The 22,095-nt window shown below is 41.4% G+C and overlaps 1 long non-coding RNA gene across 1 annotated transcript in view; it reads left to right on the forward strand.

Annotated features, from left to right (window-relative positions):
- The window catches only part of LOC148049629 (uncharacterized), a 33,858-nt gene extending 13,578 nt beyond the window's left edge, over positions 1-20,280 (forward strand). The window contains exon 2 of the long non-coding RNA XR_015697562.1: positions 19,794-20,280. This is a non-coding gene — a long non-coding RNA (uncharacterized LOC148049629). The remainder of the gene's footprint in view (positions 1-19,793) is intronic.
- Positions 20,281-22,095: the final 1,815 nt, after the last annotated feature.

Here is a 22,095-nt window from a genome sequence, read left to right on the forward strand (position 1 = left end):
CTTCAAGTTGCCAAGGTTGAGAAACACTGCTTTAAAATAAGATAAAAGACATTTAATAATTTGAACCGCGCATTTTTCCTCTTCTGGCTTTTCTTTGTTCAAAATCTTACCTAACGAAAAGCTTCACATGCTATTATCTGACCTTGATTTGGCCTAAAATCTTTTTGGCTGACTAGGATCTTTATGAAGTACATTATAAGTGATGCATACATTAAAATATAATTAATTATAGCTATCTTGACAAAATCTGGCATATCCATCTGCTTACAAACAAAGCCCGCACGAAATAAATTTCAGATATGCTATTTCAGACCTCTGCTATAAAAAGACCTCAGCTGCAAGATTCACAGATATGCTGCTTGTTCTCAAATCTCTTCACTGGAAGGAAGGTGGAAGACAGCATAAAGGAAAAAGAATTACAGCTTTACAAAACAAAGTCCATAGCAAAAGGGTGGACCTTGTTTTATTTTGGCCCAAGGCCCCATATGCCTTGCAATACAAGGGGCAAATATTGTGACATGTGATTTCCACCAGGAGGCTAGAACTGAAATTACTGACCTGATTTTTCACAACTGGAGGCTGAAGTTTCCCCCCTTCAAAATACAAGACATACATTATGTACCCACTGAAACCTATGGTGTTCAAAGGAGATTCCCTTTCCTTGGATTGTAACGGGTTATACAAGGTACCCAGTCATTTATTTCAATTTTTCATTTCATGCACACATTATTTCAAGAAAAAAATGTTTTTAAAATATTTACAGTACTTCCACTGAAATCTGAGGAAAGTTAGTGTATTCCAATAACCCATTAAATCTCTCAGCAACAGACATTCCAGAGAAGGTAGCTCATATATCACCACTTTCTAATTCTTTACAGGCTTAAGGAAAAAAAGGGGAAATCTCCATAATCAAAACACAGCCTTTTAAAACACTGAACTATTGTAAAGCATCAAACCAGGCTTCAAGGGCAGAGGAAGGAATGATAAATTAATAGCTAAATCCATCCAGGCCACAAACCCTAAGGATGTAAGGAAAACATGCATTTGTGCAATTCTGTATAAATCAATCATGAACACACCTTGCTAGATTTTAAAACATGGGAAGTTTATGCCATGATTTTTTTCTTATTTTAAAATGTGCATTTACATTATTACAAATGTAAAGAGCATTAGGAGTATTTCTAGAGGTAACATTTATTCATTTCAAAGTAATTAGGCCCTGGTCTTGACTCAAGGAAAACTATAATTTTTTTTATGAAAAATATTCTTTTTTTACAGTTTAATGAATCCATAATTACAACCACCTTTTGGTTCCTTAGTTCTGATGCTAATTACATTTGTCATCAGGCCTTCTCCAGGCTTTCCATTTTGACCCTGATTGCTAGCTTGTCACCTGAATTAATGATCCCTGGTAGATGCAATAATTTTGCTTCTAGCCAAAGAGGCAGTTGTTGCAAGCTGTTCCTATGTTTATGACAGTCAATCAAGTTTAGATGAAGATCATTTAATCAGGGGAATGCAACCTTGGTTGAGCTGAAGGCCAAGGTTAATGTTTGAATGAGATGTAGGTGGAGCCAGAATAAAGAAATGAATAGAGCTAAGATAAATTTATATTGGCCTTACAGGTAGTCCTTGCTTAATGACTGCCCTGTTTAGCAACTGTTAAAAGTTACTATGGTGTTGAAAAAGTGACATTATGATCACTTATTGAGGAATGATCATAATTGCAGCATCCCCACAGTCATATGATTGTGTTAGGAGTTCTGTTTATTTATAGCCTACAAAACAAACAAAGTGTACAGTCTCCATGGGTCTTGCGGCTTAACTGTTTTAACTGTAACAGGAAATTCCTTAGAACAAAAAGACTGTAGAGTATATACCATAGATCAGGGTTGTCAAACTTGCAGCCCGCGGGTCAGATGCGTCACACACTGACCACGCCCAAGCGTTATTTAGCAAGGGGGGGAAGTCACAATACATCATGTGACACCACCGTGACGACCCAAGTTTGAGACCCCTGCCATAGATCCTACCTAGCATATTTACAAACACTGCCATCTACTGGCTGAATACTGTAGTTGTAGTTGTTGCACATCATACATTTCAACATGTATTCCAACACATTACAATTTGGGTGGTTTACAAAAAGCAGATGTTTGTGACAGTTGCCGGGTGCTGTGGTCATGTGATTGCCATTTGTGACCATCACCATTGACTTCTGGCAAGCAGCATCAGTGAAGAAGCTGGCATTGAAAGTGCAAGTTGCTGTTATGTGATATCTCATTTAGCAACGACATCACTCTGTGATAGAGATGCCAGTCCCAATAATGGTTGTTAACTGAGTACACAGCTAATGTGCCTACCCTCCATGTATTTTAATACATTTTGGCTTAGGGAGAGTTAAACTAATTGGTTTACAAGGAAGTATTTGCAAGAATTGAAAATTCAAGCTACAATTCAGGAAGAACTTCTTGACTATACAAACTCTCAGCCAACAGAACACACTACCACCACATGACATGCAGACATTCATCTTTGCCAGATGCCTTCAAACAGAGTGTATTCTGTGAAGATAATGCATAGACATGCAACCATTATGTATTGATCAACATCTAATAAAACAACTGTCATATAGTTATTAAGGGAATCCAGCTTTCCCCATTGATTTTGCTGTTGAAGCTGGCTGGGAATGTTGCAAATGGCAAATGGTAATCATGTCATCCAGAATATAGACTGGTCATAAGTCATTTTTTTCCAGTGCTGTTGTAACTGTAGACAGTTGCTAAATGAATGATTGTAAGTTGAGGACTACCTATATAACTCCTTACAAGAGAACTCATCCTGTGGGACTTTTTTCAAATTACAGATAGTCCTTGACTTATGACCACAATCGTGACTGGAAAGTTCATGGCTAAATGTTAAATGAATTGTGCTCAGTTTTATGACTTTTGGCTATGATTGTTAAGCAACTCACGTGGCTATTAAGTGAATCCAACTTCCTCCATTGACTTTGCTTGATGGAAGCTCTCTGGGAAGGTTGCAAATGGCAGTCACATAACCCCAGGATACTGTAATCATTGTCTGAGAAGTGCATGGATTTTGATCATGTAACCGTGGGGATGCTGTGATTGCCCTAAGTGTAAGGACCAATTGTAAGTTACTTTATTCAGTATAGAATCAGTTTCAGTTCAGAATAGTTCCAGAGCAACACTAAAAATTATATTATCACCCTTTCTCACCTTGTAACATTCCAAAAACCATCAAAAGATGTACAATTCCTTTGAATAAAAATCTATTATTTGGATCTTTCTTTCTTTAATTTGGGTAACTAAAGCACTGCAGTTCTGCTTTTGTTGTTTTTCTAATTTAAGTTTTGTATATTTTTCCCTGTTGTCATAGCAATTAATGTTTCTTGCAGGATTTTATTAAATCCACTTCAACTCCTCCCTTTCACATTGTCCTACTACATGTTCAGACTAAGGAATCCAGTTGTTTAACCGAGGCTAACAATATCACTTTCTGTCAAAATCTGTGGCTGGGATTTAGGCTGTTATGTTTAACAACAGAAGGAGCAATGGAACAATTTAATCTCCAATTCAAATTGTTTTAAATTAGAAACTTTCATCAAGAAAAAAAGGGGAAAAAATCCAGTAAATATTATATCCTAACCCTATTGAGCAAAGTCAAAACATTTCTACATCCAGACTTTTTCTGCTTTGACTCATGCTCCAGAAAAAAAGTTCTATTAGTCATCAAAACATGAGTCCAGATGTTCCTTTGTCCTTTTAGAATAGCTGTTCTCAACTTAGATAAACTGGGACTATGAAACCTAGAATTCCCAGACAACCAAGTGTTGTGAGGTCTAGAAATTCTAGAAGTTGCAGTTCTCATATATTTGATGGGCACCAGGCTGCACTGTTAGAGTTACTGTGGACACATAGGCTAACATTTCCTTGGTCCTGTACCCAGGTTTTATGTCATCTTCACTGTTTTAGCCTTCTAAAGAAACTCAGTGAAAAGGGGACATTTTCAGCAGGTGGCTGAAAAGGTTTTGCCTCAGAAAAAAAAAAGTTGGAATTCCCAGGTTACCAGGATCCAAACCTATTTTGAATAATTTTCATGCTGAATGGCCAAAAAAGTATTTATTTATTATGGTGTTTATAAGCTGCCCCAAAGATTCCATGACTTCTCAAGTCATAGGTTTGCTCCCTCATCATGCAGAAATGTCAAATGAAGTGGATACAAATGTAAAAAGGGGGAAATTGGTCAACGGGCTACATATGTATATGTATTAATGTTCATTTATCACACTTTCATTGTGCTATTGATGGCCATTGCTGTGTGAGCCTGAGCCCTCAGAAATTAAATATCAGAGTTAGAATTTTGGTGCCCTCTGATATTAATTTAAATCCAAGATTTTTCATGGGGAAAAAATATTCTGTTCCAAATCACTCAGAGATGGTTTTGCTATATCCAAAATGTATATTGGCAATACACAATTTCTGTAAGATGGAATCTACATGTACTTTTATTGTGTAACAAACGTTTGGGCAGTTCTTTTTCTCTAGGCAAAAGCAACATCAAGAGTGAATTTAGTGGGGACTTGGAAGAGAGGAAAGCTGCTTAATCCTTTTCTTAACATATTGTCACCAGAGGTGGTATTCAGTAAGTTCTGACCAGTTCTGGAGAACCGGTAGCGGAAATTTTGAGTAGTTTGGAGAACCGGTAAATACGCCCTCTGACTGGCCCTGCCCGCATCTATTCTCTGCCTCCCAAGTCTCAGCTGATGTGGAGGAAATGGGGATTTTGCAGTAACCTTCCCCTGGAGTAGGGAGGGAATGGAGATTTTACAATATCCTTCCCCAGCCACACTCACCAAGCCACACCCACCAAGCTATGCCATGCCTACCAAGCCACACCCACAGAACTGGTAGTAAAAATTTTTGAATCCCACCACTGATTGTCACCAATGGAAATTGTCACCAGCTGCTACTCCATTTTTCTTACCATGCACTTTCAGGCATGACTCAATCAGATATTTGAATCTAGCAGGATGGGAAAGTAATTTGGAAGCAGAAAAGTGGTGGGGAAAACCCCCTAAGAGTTTTTCCCTTTCCCTGCTGTTTTTCTGTTCAACTCTTACCCTATTTTCGAAGATGCTTTTATCTGGAAAACTAGTGATCACATTCTGGGACAGCTCTCACCACATGTTTAAGCTAAGCAGCCAGTAACCCAGTCAAATGTCCCTTCAGACTCAGGCTACATATTGGATCAAAAAAATCATTTGGGAAAAGAAGCCCTGTCCACTTCTTCCAGGAAATGTCTGGTGTCCACAAGATCCGGTGCCAGGAAAGTTTTGACCCAATTTCATGATATCACCTCTTATGCATTAAATCAGGCAGATAGCAAACAGTATGGAAGGAAAAGGGAAAGGGAAAAAAGCAGGACTGGCCGCATTCCAAGCCCCAGTTCACACAACCTCTCCCACTCACTTTGGCTGACTGTTCATCCTACCTGCCAACAACTGCCTTCTCCTCCAGTTTCCCCACATAGTGGTATCCTCCTAACACACCTCTAGTAGGCGGAAGATAAACTGTTATTCTTCCCAGGCTGGTGTTCCAAGAAGGAAAAGGATGGCACACCATGCAAGGAAAACAAGACTTTCACGTGGTGTTCTCCCTGGGACAAAAGATAAGGGGGAGAATTTGCGTGGAGAAGCACTCCTGGGGAAAAATATCTGAAGAGTGGAACCAGTATTGAATATGCCATAACATAAGAGAGATGATGGGCTAGCTTTTGTCCTATGTATTTAAGTAGAAGCTGCCTGTCTGGGATATTTGAATGTGGATTCTTTCCCTAAGCCGGGGTGGGGTCTTTTCTAACTTCTATGACTCTAAATAACCAACAACATCCAGCAAGGAGTGTCAAACCCTGGACAACAAGGCAGCAGGCTCCAACGTGTCGGTGTTTATGCTCATTTGGGAGTCCGTGGGAGTAAATGTGAATATTTTTAGAGCTTAGGCATGAGAAGTTCTGCTTGTCCTCCCTCCCTCTTTGGAGATACTGTGGGTTGCAAATGCTTGAAGGAGGAATGTGTCCAAGCAATTTGACTGAGGGAGGGCCATATCCATTTATAATTGTTTGAAGTATGCTATAGCATTGTTTTTTGTCCTGGGTGTGTATTGCTCTTATAAGACACTTACTAAATCAAATTACCCAGTAGTAGTGTGAAGAATACTCCTTCCTAGATCCAAAAGTGACTGGATTTTAGATGGTCATGTATCACACTAATTGTGCTCATGACAGTGTGTCAACAGAGACCAAAAATTTCTGTACATGAGATAGACTTGAATCATTGCCTGGACAGTATTGACATGGGTTTATTACTGCTTCATTCCCTGGCTAGAATTGAATTGAATTGAATAGGTTTATTTATAGGCCGCCCTTTTCCCTGAGGGGACTCAGGGCGGCTAACAACTTATAGGGAGGGGGGTACAGACAGTAACATATAACATAACACATAATTAAAAAGTAAACAACATTCATCCAACATTCGGGTGGGGGCGGATCAGATCTTTACCCCCAGGCCTGGCGGGATAGCCAGTTCTTAAGGGCTGCGCGGAAGGTCTGAAGGGTGGTGAGGGTACGAATCTCCACGGCGAGATCGTTCCAGAGGGTCGGAGCTGCCACTGAAAAGGCTCTCCTCTGCGTAGTAGCCAGCCGGCATTGGCTGGCAGATGGCACTCGGAGGAGGCCTAATCTATGAGATCTAATCGGTCTCGAGGAGGTAATCGGTAGGAGGCGGTCTCCCAAGTACCCAGATCCACTACCATGGAGGGCTTTATAGGTGGTAAGAAGCACCTTGAAGCGCACACAGAGATCAACAGGTAGCCAGTGCAGCTCGCGGAGGATAGGTGTTATGTGGGTGAACCGAGGTGCACCCACAATCACTCTCGCGGCCGCATTCTGGACTAGCTGAAGTCGCCGGATGCTCTTCAAGGGCAGCCCCATGTAGAGCACGTTGCAGTATTCCAGCCTAGAGGTCACGAGGGCGCGAGTGACTGTTGTGAGTGCCTCCCGATTCAGGTAGGGTCGCAACTGGCGCACCAGGCGAACCTGGGCGAATGCCCCCCTGGTCACAGCCAACAGATGGTAATCAAAGGTCAGCTGTGGATCCAGGAGGACTCCCAAGTTGCGAACCCTGTCTGAGGGGTGTAAAATTTGGCCCCCCAGCCTGAGTGGTGGAATGCTAGCCAAATTGTTGGGAGGGAAACACAACAGCCACTCGGTCTTTTCTGGGTTGAGTACAAGCTTGTTAGCCCGCATCCAGTCTCTGACGGCCTCAAGACCCTGGTTCATCACGTCCACCGCTTCATTGAGTTGGCACGGGGCGGACAGATACAGCTGTGTATCGTCCGCATATTGATGGTATCTTATCCCGTGCCTCCGAATGATCTCGCCCAGCGGTTTCATGTAGATGTTAAATAGTACGGGGGACAGGACCGACCCCTGCCGCACCCCATATGTTAGGGGCCTCGTGGTCGATCTCTGTCCCCCGACCAACACCGACTGCGACCTGTCCGAGAGGTAGGAGGAGAACCACTGCAAAACAGTGCCTCCCACCCCCACCTCCCGCAGTCGTCGCAGAAGGATACCATGGTCGATGGTATCGAAAGCCGCCGAGAGGTCAAGAAGAACCAAGATGGAGGGATGGCCTCCATCCCTGGCTCTCCAGAGATCATCGGTCAATGCGACCAAAGCGGTTTCTGTGCTGTAACCAGGTCTGAAGCCGGACTGGAAGGGGTCCAGGTAATTGGCTTCCTCCAAGGACCGCTGAAGCTGGTAGGCCACCACCTTCTCAACAACCTTCCTGATAAAGGGGAGGTTGGAGACTGGACGATAGTTGTTAAGTACAGCTGGATCCAAAGATGGTTTCTTCAGGAGGGGTCTCACCACCGCCGTTTTAAGTGCGGCGGGGAAGTGCCCCTCCCGAAGCGAGGTGGTAATAACCGCTTGGATCCAGCTCCGTGTCACCTCCCTGCTGTTAGCAACCAGCCAGGAGGGACACGGGTCCAGTACACAGGTGGAGGCACTCACAGCCCTCATGGCCTTGTCCACGTCCCCGGGGGTAACGTCCTGAAACTCAACCCAGCGATGGTCTACCAAGTCGCCCACTCGTGCCTCGGCTGGATCTGCAAGGGTGGAGTCCAGATCCGACCGAAACCGAGCAACTTTGTCCGCCAAGAACTGGGCATAGTCTTCAGCCCTACCCTGCAAGGGGTCCCCCGTATCCCTCTTATTTAAGAGGGAACGGGTTATCCTAAACAGGGAGGCTGGACGGGACTCGGCGGACGCAACCAAGGAGGCAAAGTATGCTCTTTTTGTTGCCCTAAGTGCCCTGATGTATTCCTTGGTGCAGGTGGTTAAAAGTGCTCGGTTCGATTCGGATCTATCGGACTTCCACAGGTGCTCTAGGCGTCTCCTTCGGCGTTTCCTCTCCCGGAGCTCCTCGGTGAACCAAGCAGGCCTCCGGGATCCACCACCTCGGAGTGGCCATAGTGGCGCAATCCGGTCGAGGGACTCCGATGCTGCCGAGTGCCAGGCAGCAACCAGAGTCTCTACCGGATTGTGGGCGAGAGTGTCAGGAATAACCCCAAGCTCCATCTGGAACCTCAGGGGGTCCATAAGTCGTCTGGGGCGGAACCACTTGGTCGGTTCCTCCTCCCTACAGTGGGGGTTTGGTCTCCGGAAGTCAAGCCTCAGTAGGCAGTGGTCTGACCACGACAGGGGTATGATCTCATTACCCCTCAGACCAAGATCACAAATCCACTGCTCCGAGAGAAATACGAGGTCGAGCGTGTGACCCGCTGAGTGAGTTGGGCCCCGAATTACCTGGGTCAAGCCCATGGCTGTCATGGAAGCCATGAACTCCCGCGCCCCATCAGAGTGTTCACCGAGCGTAGGCAAGTTGAAGTCCCCCAGGACCATAAGCCTGGGGAACTCAACTGCTAGCTCGGCTACCGACTCGAGGAGCGAGGGGAGGGCTGCTGCAACGCAGCAGGTACGTTAACAGCAGGCCCACTTGACCCTTGAGGTCCAACTTCAGCAGCAGGGACTCACACCCGACAAGCTCCGGAGCAGGGATCCTACGAGGAACTAAAGACTCCCAAATAACAATAGCCACACCCCCACCCCTTCCCTGAGCTCTCGGCTGATGAAGCACTTGAAATCCTTCTGGGCACATCTCTACGAGGGGGACTCCTCCCTCCGGGCCCAGCCAGGTTTCAGTAATACACGCCAGGTCTGCCCCCTCGTCTAAAATTAAGTCCCGGATGAGGGGAGCTTTGTGGACAACAGACCTGGCGTTTAGCGACAACAGCCGGAGACCAGGGTCCTTGTTACTCGCGCCATCTGGTCTCGGAGTGGGACTCATAGGGCCGGAAGGAGGGATCTCTATTACGTAGCGATCCCTCCTTCCCCGGTAATGGCCAGCCCTAAAGTCCCCGCCATATCTGCCCCTCCCCGTTACGACCGTAATGCTCCGACCCACTCCCGTGTCTGTGGTCCCCCCAACCACACCTATAGCTCCCGCATTCCATGCCAGGCCCTCCGAATCAGACACACTCATTCGTTAGCTCAATCAATCCCCACGTGATAGTTAAAACACAGAGTACAGCAAATATAGGGCAATAAAAGTGGGCACATTCACACAGTCATACGCATCTACCAGACATATCCCAAACAAAGGAAGAAAGAAGACAAGAGAAGAGAAAGAGTAGGAAAAAAAATTGCGCTAAGATTAAAATTAAGGTGCGAAGCCTGCCAAGGCTTGATAGGTCTTAATGTTCACGATGGCTGAGGTCCAGCTATAACCCGGGCGGGGTGTTCGGGGGGGGGGGTAAGTTGGGTCCTCATCTTAACGGCCAAAAAGGTCCAAGGTAATTGGGAGCAAACAGATGACTTTTTCTATAAGTTGTATTTCAGATAGAGCCCCCAAGACAATGATGGAGAGTAATAATCAGAAACAGCTGTACCGGCAGGCCGAAAGGTCCAAAGTCCACAGTTAGAGGCGGCCAGATGATAGGGTGCCTCAATAGGGGAATACCAGGTGACCAACAAAAGGGCACCAGGGGAGAGTCAGATGGTAAAGATGACCGAATAAAGGGAGTAATCTCCATAGTCGTTAGGATGATATAAAAGAGGGGTAGGTACCTGGGGGGGGGGCGTAATAGCGGCACCAAAGCCTGCAAAACAATCCCCTCTGTTGGTATCCAAGGCTGCTACCCTCTCTCTGACACGACAATTCCCACTTTAACTCCCAGTTCAATTCAGACCTTAAAAGGTAAGCTTGTAGAAAGTCCAGGGACTCCTTCAGGCTCCTCTCAGTCATGGATAGCAAAACCGAAAACTTGGAAAAGGCCAGGAAAAGGCTGAGATGTATCCTAATCGTCGCCAGCTGGTAAGGCGATGGGGGGGGGCCTCTAGGAGGAGCACCGCGGCAGCGGCGGCGGGCAGAACGAACGCAGCCAGCCACCCAGGCTCCTCAGTGCCATCCGATTTCAGCCACCCCCTCTCTAGCACCACTGTCCGCCAAAAATCCAATTTCGGGGCTTCTCCTGGTCGAGAGCTTTGTAGCAGAGTCAAAAGACGCTGGGCGCGTTGGAAACCACCAGGGAGAAGCGCCGTCAGCGTGCCGCCATTTCCTCTGTCGCTGGAGAGTCGGAGGACTACCAGGGGCGGTCGTACAGCCCGGGGGCCGTTCGGAGAGCCGCAACCCTCCGACAGCCACCTATTCATAACCCCCGAATCCCCCTCTATCTTTGGGATTCCCTCTCGCACCTGTTCCGACTAGGCTCGGTGATGTTTCCTGTGTTTTTCCGTCCACCTAGCCGGAGCAGAGACGGGCTAGCAGCCATTCGTGGTTCACACATCCCTAGGGGGAAACACTAGGCTTGCTTCAGTCATGGCAAGTCTGTTAGGGGTTATTGTATTGTCGGGTGCTTATTGGGTTGGTTCTCAACAATAATTGTAGAAGTTTTTTTAATGTTTTATTGATATTGGCTTTTACAGGTAATGCTCATCTTATGACCACAATTGAGCCCAACATGTCTGTTGCTAAGTGAAACATTTGTTAAGAGAGTTTTGCTCCATTTTATGACTGTTCTTGCCACAGTTGTTAAGTGAACCAGTGCCTGTGTTAAATTGGTTACAAGGTGATTAAGTGAATCTGGCTTCCCCATTGACTTTGTTTGTAGGAAGGTTGCAAAAGGTGATCACATGAGCCCAGGACACTGCAACCGTCATAAGTATGAATCAGTTGCAATGATTGTAAGTGTGAAAATCCAAAAAGTGAAAGTCACTTTTTTCAGTTATGTCGCACCTTCAAACAGTCACTAAACAAACGTAAGTCAACGATTAGCTGTATATTGTTTTTAAATGTTTCTAGCAGTTCACAATTGCTTCTGCAAGGCAGTTGACCACATAAATTGATGTAATAAATGAATAAGTAAATCAATTTACCAAGTCAAAAAACTGTGTTTTGTGTTGACAGACTTTGGGGAGGGGGGAGCCCTATAATGAAAAGTTTCTATTTTTTCAACCAGTTCTTTCTATTTTTTTAAATGGAAGGGCTACATATATCAATTATACTGTATAGCTTCTGATTCAATAGAATGGGTTGAGTTTGTTTAACTTCAGTGAAAGCCTGGAGGTTTGTTGACCTCTTTTTCAAGATTCTCATGAGACATAAATTCCTTCCCCCATTGACCCAGTTAAATATACTATATTCTGTAAAACGGCTGTGTAATGAATAATTAGGTCCTGTGTTTCATCATTGCAATCTGGTTGCTGAAGGTATGGAAAACAAACAATTGCACCTGCTTATACTTGTGAAAACTGTCATCAAAGAAGAAAAAGGTGCAAGTTGGATGTTCACACCTTTCAAGCAGTTTCTTTAATATCTCAATTGATTTCAGGAGCACACAAGTGTTTGCTTACCTGCTAAAATTATCTGAAACTAAGGATTGCGTTTATATGTCCTACACAATACTGTCCTATCCTGCCATAAGGGCCTGAAGACCTGGCTCTGCCAGTTGATTTGGGGACCCAATAGGGAGGGTAAATCACTGGAGGTTGCTATAGATCTAATTGGCTGACCCCCCCATATCCCCCCTGCACTTCCTGCTCCCCCCACACATCTTCTTTAATTTCATATCAGTGTACTTCCATTGTTTATTTTGATTGCTGTTGTTATATTTGCATTTTTCTCACATTTTCCATTTTATTGTTTTAAGCCACCAGAGTAGATCCATGGCGAGATGGGTAGCAAATAAATTTAACAAATCAATAAATAAATGCTAGATAATAAGAATAGTTGGTAGTCAGAAAAATGGTATAATACACAGTGTTTTCTTATCCATGTGAACCAAAGCCTTGGTAGTGCTGTGGTTAGAATGCAGTATTTCAGGCTAACTCTGCTGACTGCCAGGAGTTCAATTCTCACCGGCTCAAGGTTGACTCATCCTTCCGTGGTTGGTAAAACGAGGACCCAGATTGTTGGAGGCAATGTGCTGACTCTGTAAACCGCTAAGAGAATGCTGTAAAACATTATGGAGCAGTACATAAGTCTATTGCTATTGCTATTGATCAGTGCAGTTTCTATAGCTGAATAGCTCAAGTATAGGAAATGACCAGGCTCAGGTGGAGGGTGGGATCAAGCACATCATCAGTCATGAGTCCCTTCATGCCCACAAGAAATCTAACTCCAGTCCACCTTGAATTCCTTTGATTCTTATCTACTTCCAATTTACTTTGTCCATTAGTAGTTCAGATTCTTATAGAGCGCTTAAGCTTGCAATAAATCTTTTTAATAGTTTTTTTCATTTTCATAATATATAGCCACATGTATACTATTACCTAGCTAACATTGTATTGTATTATTAAATGTTTACATCAATTTGTCTTATCATCAACTCCCAAAAATAATTATTTCTTCTGCTCTCCATACACCATATTTGTACCTTATCCATCACTTTCTTCTCCCTTTTCTCTCCCTCACTACCTCCTTTCTTCCCTCTATCGCCCTTCTCTTTTCTACTTCCCCTTTCTCTCTTCCCTTTCCTTTCCTTCTTTCTCTCCTTCTCTTCCCCCCTGCCCTCTCTCCTATCCCTCTCTTCTTTCCTTACCTCTCTCCTCTACTTCACACTCTTCATCTCATTTACTTGGTGTATTTCAGCTTCTGAGAGAGCTCCATTTTATGTTGATGGTATTCATAGTTCCTTTTCAATATATATATTTAAACATGTATCTTCCTCCTTTGTTTTTAAGACAAAAATGTATACATATATAGTCATTGTGCTTTTAATCCCCACCTGGGTCTAATTTTGACTGAGATACAGACTTGGTTACAATTCCCAGCTATTCTCATCATTATATTTATATAATTATGCATCCTTACACGCCCCAACTTCGTGAGTCTGTCTTTAAATCTCAATAGTTTCCCATTGTAAGTATATTTTATGTTCTTTCTCCATTTTTCCATATCTTGGCTTAGGTTACCCTTAATTGTTTATAAATGGCAATCCTTACTGTTCAATATTCATTACAATTCCCTTAATCTACTATATAGAATAACAAGTGGTACACATCTCACTTTGTTCATCATCTTAGAAGTTCTATATATGTCCATGTTTCATATATTTTAATCCATGCTTAATTGTCCTTCTATTGTCATATTCAATCAATTAGCAACTCAATTTTATTATCATATATAAGAGTGAATCACAAACCTCTTCTATACAATCTCCCCATATGTTTCATATTTGTCCATATTCCATGTTTAACCTTTATTTAATTATCTTTACATTATCATATTCAATCAATTAGCAACTCATTTTTATTTTTATTTAGTAGTAAACCTCTTATCTCAGTTCTATATTTTCCCATATAACAATTTCTAGTTGTCTGATTTTTTCCAAGTCTTTTGTCATACTTCTCTATTCCTATCTTCTCCCTTTTCTTTGTTTTGACATGTCCATCCTCTTCAATTTTCCCCAAGCCACCATCAAAGAAATCTTTTATATTTCCCTTCATTGGGGGCATAACCTCCTATTTCAATTTTTCTTATGCCACTGTCAACCTCCAAAACCTTTTATGTCTGCTTTTTATTTCCTTTTGTTGGGACACATCCCCCCTTTTCAATTTTCCCTATACCACTCCCAAACCCAATGGAGTTTTTTGTCTGCTTTTTATTTCCAACCCTTTCTACCCCTTCATTATCTCTCCCCCCTTCTTTCTTCCCTTCTTTAAATACCTGCTTCTCTGAGTTCAGAATTCTATTTAGGCTTGATTTTAATTATTTATGCATTTTTTTTATAACTTCACGTAGTTCTTCAAATTCCCAGCTTTCCATAATGTCCAATTCCACAGTTACAGTTAATTATACGGTTCTTATTTCAGAGTTCTGGTCCACTTTAAATTTATCTAATTCAGCTGCCATGGAGAAGAGCTGTTGTAGCCTCGTAAGTCCTCGGACTTACGAATGACAGCTTGGCGGCAGCCAGGCGCATCTTAGCCAATCAGACGCGCCTGCCGGTTGCCGGGCTGTCATACGCGAGGCTATTGGTTGAACTATTTGACAGCCGAGTATAAAAGGCTGTCAGATGAAGGAGAGGTGCCGGTCTACTCACAGTTGATGTTCTATTCGTTCTTGTTTGAATAAACGGTTCAAGGTTACCTCAGACGCCTCCTCGTAATTTCTACCGCCGATTTAACAGAGCGATGGGAGCCATCTTGGTCTTTTGTTCTTCCTTAATGTCCAGTTCCAAAATTACAGTTAGTTATACAGATCTTATTTTGAAGTTCTGGTCCACCTTAAATTTAGCTAACTCAACTCATGTGAAACGGAAGAGAAGCTGGAGTCATCTTGATCTTTTGCAGAAAAAAGAAGAAAAACTTCATATTTTCCCAGTTCTTAATTTTGTTATTATTTTTCCTTTGCTACTTTCCACCTCTTGTTGGTTATAGTTGCTCAAAATATATTAATAGGAACAAACTTGCATACAATCAAACTCAGGTATGTTTCTCTTCGCTCCTGCTTTTCCAAGTTCCGATTTATGGCAGTTGGTTAATTAAAACTTCCCGCACAGGCAAGATTAGGTCAACAGTTGTCAGTAAGAAAATAGTGTTTTTTTCTTTATCTTTTTCCATCTCTCCTTAATTGTAGTTGCTTAAGATATATTAGTTGGAAGAAATTCAGATGAAGTAAATCCTTTGGAATGTTTGGTTTCTATTTCAAATCCAAAACCAAGTTTAGAGTTTATATTTGAGTGGGTTTGTCACTTTCCGAATTGTTTCAAACAAATGGCCTTTTGGGGAGGCTAGTGTTTCAACCCTCCATTTTCCCTTTGATTCTATATTTGTTTTTTTATTTCCTTTTTGCCAAAATCCAGATCTGTCTATTAATATTATTTATACTCTCAAGATTCTTTGTGTTTTCTAAGTTTTGATTTATGACTGTGGGTTAAATGAATTCTTATAGGTCTTTCATCTCATCCTCACACCCCTGTTCAGTTGCTTTGGCTGGAAGCCAGCTTCTTGTGCAGCCATGTTGCCATGCTGCCACCCCGACTCCGATTCAGAGGACAAATCTCCGACCTGTGGGGGACCTGTGGCCTCCCCCTGGGTCTGATGAGATTCTGCCCCTTCTTTGCCCCCCTCCAGGGGGCAAAGTTTGAGTTGTGACACAAAAAGGATCTCAGAATTGGTTTGTCAGACAGGGTTCAAGTGAGGCTCTTGAGAGCCCGCCCCCCCCACTCCTCATGTCTGTTCAGCTGGAGAACTTCTGTTCGACTCCGAAGCTTGCAATAAATCTTTATATACTCTTTTGAACTGCCTGGATCTTTTGGTTTCCCTGGCACTTGACAGTATTTGGTTGAGGTTTCCTTCTGTGTAATGTAGGCCTGTTTTGCAGATCCTTCTGGAGCAATGTAGCATTGAACAGTTATGGACTATGGAGCCTATTAATCTCAATTAGCATAGACAATAATGAAAATATATAGAGGATGTAGTCCAAGACAAATGGAAATCAAAGAAAATGAATGTGTTCCATCATTTATGCAATAGCTCCTCAGGTGTCTGGGAGTGAAGATCATATTACCTTCTCATTGCATATCCTGCAGACTAAACTGGCATTCATAAAATGTTGTCTCTGAGCTTCTCATCTCATGAAGTGAGCTATAGCTCATGAAAGTTTATGCCTGTTAATAACATTTTTGAGTCTAAAATGGTTCTACCAGATTTCTGATTTTTGACTCTCCTGCTATATTTAACTAAGAAAATAAAGGATTTTAACTCATGCATCAACACGTATGAAAGAAGGGTTTTTTCTGTTGGAATAAAATTGCAGAGTTTGCTTGCTTTTAATAGCAATAAACCACTCGACTGCTTGTTCAGGGACATCTTCACTTAATTCTACAAATAATGCTTTCCCCACTACACTGATAAGGAACAATAAATGATCCTGCCAGATTCTATTTAAATAAAACCCATATGTATATCTCAAACCGTAGAATCTTATTTGCTTAGCAAAAACCTTTGTTGTAATGTCTCTGGGAAGTAATGGTGCTTGCTTCAGTTTTGCAAGCATCTTATCCAGCATCTAATGATGATTGAATGCACACAGTAGCAATAAATCTGTCCAGGGATCTCCAAGTATTACAGAAACCTACATCTGGGAAAATGGAGTAATGGCTTGCTACTAAAAGTGAGGAAAAAGAAATAGGTTTGGGGGATGTTAAAATTGCTTTCGAGAATTTTTTGGAGACATTTTTTTTAATTAAATGTAGATTTAATCAAGTCAATCTGGAAAACAACTGATGCAAATTTTGTATTCTATTACATGAAAGAAAATGACAGCATTATGAAAAGAGGTATTAAATCTGACTTGTCCAAGGACCATGGTTTCTGACCAAATGTACGTTTTTTTTCTTGTTCCAAGACTTCACTTTCAGTTTCCAAAGTCTTCACCAAGGATGAGACCCTCCCCCATTTTTAGCATGTCAGTCAACATATAAATGAATAAATAAATGAATTAAATATCCAGTCTCATACCCTTACATGGGTCTTCTTACATTCTAAATATTAATGCAGTCCATTGTCAGATTGAAACCCCATGAACTGATTTTAAACATTACATTCTTTCTTCATATTCTGATGATTTTCTCATGTTATACAGATTGCAAAACATACAGAAATAAAATTTAAGCATAAAAATAACATGCAAGCAATACATCTACATAGAAAAGGCACAATTAGATTGTAGTAGTGCATGCACAATTAGAAGCCTGCACTACAGTTAAGTTTCCTCTTGAAGATTTGTAACTAAAGTGGAAGAAATTGTAAAAAGTACCTTGATGGGAAAAGTGACCTTGATGGAGATATGCAAGACTCATTCCCTAAACAAAAGGAGGCTGAAGCATTTTTTAAAGTCCAGAACTATAAACTTAGTACATTTGGAAGCTCAGGCAGATGCCTCCATAATTGATAGAACTAGAATAAGGAGGAGGTGGTACTGCATAATCAGACCTGCAAGATTATGTTATTACGGTGGTACCTTGGTATTCAACTGCTTTGAAACTCATCGAATTTGGTACTCAATGCATTTTGACATGAAAATTTGTCCCAATACTCATGGTTTGTTTGGTATTTAATGTGCAAGCTACAATTTGTTGGTGTCAGCTGCCTTGTGACTGATTACATTATTCCTTATGGGAAAAATTTGCTTGGTACTCATCATTTTGGTACTCATTGTACCTTCCCAAAGCAATTAAGGTTGAGTACCGAGGTATCGCTGTATAACCAATCTTAATAAAATAATTTTAGCTTTCCAGTAAAGTTAATTCCCTGCTCTGATCTACCTAGTAAGGCTGACACAAATGCAGTAAGTGATTTGGGGGCCAAGCAAAGACAACTTGAGTCCTACTATCCACACTATTAGGCTGTTTGACTGGCTTATAGGAAAAGCAGAAAGACATTTTCTCCATAAGCTAAAATTTCTGCTACATCATTTGATTGGCACACTGACTAGATCACTGCTTTCTTATTGCCTTAGCTTAGAAGACCATCACATCATTTTCAAATGACATTGTACTGATCCATTGGGAGATAGGGATTATCTCTAGACTCCTCTTGGCTCCAAAGGACACAGCAACCTTGTCTTGGTGGCTGAAGAGCTGAATACAAGAAGAGCAAAGGCACTTCTTAAATTACTGAACTAATAATTTATTTGAAGTATTGCAACTCATTAAAAATGCTCTCAAAGTGCTAAATTATGTTACTAGTTTCTGTTCACATTCTAACTTCATTTATACTTTTGCTTATATTCCAGAAAACTCTTTTTGAAAAATAATTTAGTTTTCTAGCTGCAATATTATGGATAATTATTTATAAGCTATCCCTACTGAATACACCAAGACCTACTGCTAAGTAAGCCTTTACAAGATGATGCTGTTCATTTATATTCATTATTTACATTCATTTTGGACTAGGAGCATCTCCTTCGACTGGGAGCAGGGAGTGCAAGCCATTTAATAATGTATCTCCAAGCCTGTTGTAAGTAAGAAGTCTCCTAGGAAGAAAACCAAGATTGCAATTGCCAGTAGAATTTATTTTATTTGGAGTTGGCATGTTCAGAGGTATACTATCTCTCCAGTTAAGCTCATGCTATCACTCATTGCTGCATTCCGGGGAGGGGGGAGGGAGGACATCAGACTGCCTGAATGTCAGTGTTCAATTTGAATTCTTTAGATTTGCACAAGCTTGTCAAAGCCACTCCATCTCTTGCATCACAGCAGTAATTTAGATCAGAAAGACCTTTATACTTAAAAGTGACTTTTTCAGGGCTTTGTTTTTAGGATTTTTGCACATTGTGGGGGACTTAGTAGATCTTTGATGTTGAAAAGACTCGTGAGAATACCATAAATAGCCAGGCAAGGAAAAACCAAGTGGATTGTTAAACAAATCTACTCAAGAGTTCTCACTTGAAGCCAAATAACCAGGCTCAAATTATCCTTCTTCAGACATATTATCTGAAGACCCATCTCTCTGAAGAAGGCTCTAATGCTGGGAAAAGCAAGAGGGAAGAGAAGAAAAAGACAAACAGCAACAAGGTGGATGGACTCAGCTACCATGGAGATGGGTGCACCTTTGGAAGACCAGGTTAGAGACTGATTATCATGGAGAAAATCTATGTAATTGCTGAGACTTAACACCAACTTGGTGCTTCATAATTCAATCAATGATCACTTTATATTCAGATTGCTCCGTGGAACCGTAAAGTTTTCTTTCACTGATGCAGGTAATGCACCTTGCAGGGATGGCACCAAATATTTCCAAAATTAATGCTCACTCAAAATACTGACCCTTACCTATTTGACATTTTTGGGCTTCTAGGGCACTGATACCGAACATCTAGTAAACTCCAAGGTAAGTGTGAATATCCAAAATGGAAATATTGGCAGCAAGAAGTATGTTGGGAAGTTCAGCTCAAAAAAGTCTAGATAGTAGCTTCTAGTGTGCAGTCAGATCCCGCATCATTTGTATGTATTGTATGACACGTGTAAGAAAGTCTTTGTACATGTGGTCACAAGTGCAATTTGGACAATCCCTCCCACACACTTTGGTTGTCAGAATTGATATTCTCTTAATAGAATTATTCTATATGTGCATTATTTGCTTTAAAAAAATGTCCCTGTGTGAAAATTCAGACTTACCTTTAGGTATGTGTTGTGGTCCAGCAGGAGCCGTTGGAGCTGCAAACAGACTCCGATAGCAAGGGGCCCTATGAGTCAGCTCTGGAAGATGTGGAGGACCCTGGACAGGGTTCCGACTCCGACCAAGGACCAGAGAGGATAATTGGCCACCAGGAGGCGCCTGAGGCATGGAGCAGCAGTGAAAGCCAAAGGGAGTGTGCCCATGACGTCAGACCTTGGAGCAGTGGGGAGGAGATAAGGGAGTTGGTCCCAGACGCCAGGCAAAGGCGGGCAGATAAACGCCGAGAGCAACTATGTAGATACACAAGATAATTGGACCCAGGTGGCTGTAATTAGGCTCCTCCCAAGAGAGTATATAAGGAGAGACTTTGGGAGGAGGCTGTTTGCAGGATTCAACTGATATACCAACGCTGGAGAAGCTCTCAGGTGTATTTCTTATCTTGGAAGTCTGGATTGCTGCCAAAATCTTGTCAGTGTGTTAATTTACTGTGAATAAATTGTCTAGCAGTAATCTTTGTGTTGGAGTGCCTTGGCGTACCGGGGGGGGGGGGGGTCAGAACAGGTATGTAAGGATAAATTTGCAACCTGAGACTCTAGTCATATATATATCTTTACACAAGATTAAGTTCCACAGAAACAGTGGCCATTTCTTCCAGATCATTTATGTCTACTGCATTGTCGGCATTTACCTAAGTAAGTCAGAAAAGTAAGGAAAAATTTAGTAATGTTAACTATACACAAAATGCATTTGAAGTTGCTATTGTAAAGATTCATCAGAGTTTTAAGACTTCTATTACAGATATATTTCAAATGGCATTACAGGTAATTTCATGCATTACCATTATAAATAAAATCAGCATCCACAGCAAAATTCATTTTTTGCAGAAGAGAAAATCAAAACTATTTATGTAACATAAGATGACTTATTCCACAGGGTTCATTTGAGAAAACAATGCCTTGTCTATCTTTGCAGATGAATATGCATCAATACAAATCAATATGAAGATAACACTTTTCCTTCTCATAACGGTATACTATTGTATTTCACTTTTTAGTGCTATTATACTGCATATCCAATTTTAAAATGTTAATACCAATTTCTACCTTGATAGGATAAAATAATAAAACAATAAGGAGCAGTAGGTGGGAATCTTGTGTGTCAGTTGCTTTATTTCCAGAACTTAACAGAATCCCATCTGTGGGGATGATATAAATAGCTTACATTATAAGACAAGGCAGAACAAAAAGAAAAATATAGAGAAACCATTAGATTCACTGGAGTTTATTGTGCTGCTTATTCACAACATTGTACATCTATAAACTGGAAGAACACCTTTCAGTTGAATAGAGCCAGGAGAAGGGGGTTGTAATCATTAAGTTTAATATGAATGAGTGAAACATCAGTAATAGAATTAGTTCCATTATCTAAATGTCTAGACAAATGTATTTAAAACACTTTTACTCTATCTGATAAGGAAAATAGTCTTTGGAATTCATTTTCAAAGAATCAAATGCTTTAAGAAATTCTCAGGGATGAAATGCAGGTAATTAAAGTTGTATGTGAATACCTTCCAGCAGAATTAACCTTCCAGTGACATGAAGCCCCCTCTGAGTTTTAAATCACAAAGAAAAATACTAAAAGGCATCAGTGAGACCACGGGGTGATGGAGAGAGATTTAGCAAGTAATGACCTCAATTTTCTAAGAAGAAGCCTTAAGTAGTGTTCCATGGCTTTAGATAAGCTTCCTGGCTTCCTCCTAAAGAGGCATACCTTCTAAAGAGGCATACTTATCTGCCTTCTTTTCTTGTGTATCTTGTTTGGCTCACAGATTCCACTGATACTTCCTTCAGTACTTTTCCTGCTGAGAATTAAATTGAGTACAACAAATTAAACATGCTGCTGATCTTACATAATGAGCTTCAAATGACAGTTGCGTATACTTTCCCTTCCACATGTTCACACATTGTCATGAGATTAATGTCTGGGATGTCACATTCTAGCTTACTAAAGGAAGAGAGCTGCTGTACAATATTTACAGCCAAGCCAGGTTTTGAAAACAAAACATATGGTTGGCTTGATTAAGGAAAACTTTGCATTAGTGGCCAGAAATAATATAAAGGTGCTTTTTGCTACTGCCTGTTTGCATCCATGCATGCATGCATACATTCATTTTAAGAGCTTAAAATTTAAGATTTTAAGATTGTATTGTAAGGTTTTAAATAATTGTCTTGTTCTTCTTTTAGTAGTTGCAGGCAGTACACATGATTATTCCTATAATACCCAGGCCTAAAAAACATTCAGGGCTGAATGAAGATTTAAAACTGA

The sequence above is a fragment of the Thamnophis sirtalis genome, unplaced genomic scaffold (genome assembly GCF_051295495.1).
Source record: "Thamnophis sirtalis isolate CommonGarterSnake01/CBP01778 unplaced genomic scaffold, rThaSir2_p1.2 scaffold_1, whole genome shotgun sequence".
Lineage (NCBI taxonomy): Eukaryota > Metazoa > Chordata > Lepidosauria > Squamata > Natricidae > Thamnophis > Thamnophis sirtalis.